This window comes from Gavialis gangeticus, unplaced genomic scaffold, assembly GCF_001723915.1.
Source record: "Gavialis gangeticus isolate Ggan-Ray unplaced genomic scaffold, GavGan_comp1, whole genome shotgun sequence".
Classification (NCBI taxonomy): domain Eukaryota; kingdom Metazoa; phylum Chordata; order Crocodylia; family Gavialidae; genus Gavialis; species Gavialis gangeticus.
Window position 1 is genome coordinate 52,433,446 of NW_017729004.1, and position 996 is coordinate 52,434,441.

The following is a 996-nucleotide window of genomic DNA, read 5'->3' on the forward strand; positions in this document are numbered from 1 at the left end:
CAGGCTTCGGCCTGGCTGTTTACATAAGGCCAGGCCCTGCCCCCTGGCAGTCAGCTGATCCACTCTGTTGCCCAAGCCACCTTCAGCTGCGCTGCCCTACTGATTGGCAGCTAATCCTGCATCGCCCTTGCTAGTAGTGAGCACCCTAGTGCTCCACTACACTCCTCCCCCCTTAAGTTACTAACCTTCATTAGGAGCAGGGCACGGGAGTGCCCCGCAACACTTTGGGGTTTCTGCTCCAACAAAGCTTTCATCTCTGTCCATACCTCACCTCGTAGCCCTTTCAGGAAAACTTTCAGACACCACTGTCCTTCCTCTAATTATGAAGCGTCCAACTCTTGTTTTAAATATTGTTTTAATTTCTGCTGTGAAGCCTCCAGAAGTTTCAGGTCTCATTTACTTCCTTTTGTCCAGGTTTGATTTCATTAAATACCTCCATTATTCTTTCCATCTTGATTCAACTTAGATGCCAGCTCCTAGGTTTTTTCTCCTGGGACAATGGAAAACCAGCATTGACACCTCTTTTCCCCACACGGTGTGTTTTGAGGGTCTTTCAGGGTGTTTTTGTTTGGAAAAACTAATTCCTAAAGCATGCTCAGAGGATGTTTACAGCATCTGGGAATGTGTAAACACATTTGACCACACCAAAAAAGTCTAGCATGAGGGATACTTGGTTTAAAACCCTAGCTTTGCCTGTTTCGTAGATTCATGGATTCATAGACGCCAGGGCTGGAAGGGACCTCAGAAGATCATCGAGTCAAGCCCCCCGCCCCAGGGGCAGGAAGTCCACAAGGATCATAGGATCCCAGCAAGATAAACATCCAAATGTCTCTTGAAGGTGCTCAAAGTAGGTGCTTGAACCATCTGGGTCGGCAGTCTATTCCAAACCTTGTGGGGCTTAGACAGTAAGGAAGTTCTTCATTATGTCCACCCTGAAACGGTCATGGAGGAGTTTGTGACCGTTCAACCTTGTCATCCCTTGGGGCGCTCTGGTTA